Source organism: Numida meleagris, chromosome 19 (genome assembly GCF_002078875.1).
Source record: "Numida meleagris isolate 19003 breed g44 Domestic line chromosome 19, NumMel1.0, whole genome shotgun sequence".
NCBI lineage: Eukaryota > Metazoa > Chordata > Aves > Galliformes > Numididae > Numida > Numida meleagris.
Genome location: NC_034427.1, coordinates 2,364,811 through 2,365,329, shown reverse-complemented (window position 1 = coordinate 2,365,329; position 519 = coordinate 2,364,811).

Here is a 519-nt window from a genome sequence, read left to right as displayed (position 1 = left end):
AGCTGCGGGGAAACCAGGCGCCTCCTGTGTTTGCCATCGTGCCTTGGAGTGCTATTTGTTTTCCGATAAAAGCCTGGTACTTTGCTCTTTTGCAAACTACTTCTAAGAGCAGTTACTCTTGGGAGTAATTTAACTCCTTTGCAATAACCTCTGGCCCCGATTCTGCCAACACACGTGGCGGAGTTGACGTAAAACTTGGTAAAGCCTTTCAGCACTCAAAGACAGAACAATTAAAAAAAGAGCGAGATCCTAAATTCGTGTCATTATTTCTAAGGCTTCCGAGAATCTGGCAGCTTTCGTTTAAAGCGGAGCGTCTCATCCCTGACAAAAATGCCTCCAGGTCTGGTGGCCCTCTGTGCTCCCGTGTAGGAGAAGGGAGCTGGAAGGAGGGCCATGTCCCAGGGTGGGATGGGTGCCCGGTGGCGGCCACAGCATCTCCTTTGGAGCAGGCAGCAAGCGGTTAATGGGAGAAAGTCAAGTTACCTCGGTGAACGCGATTTGCCAAGCGACGGGGGGGGG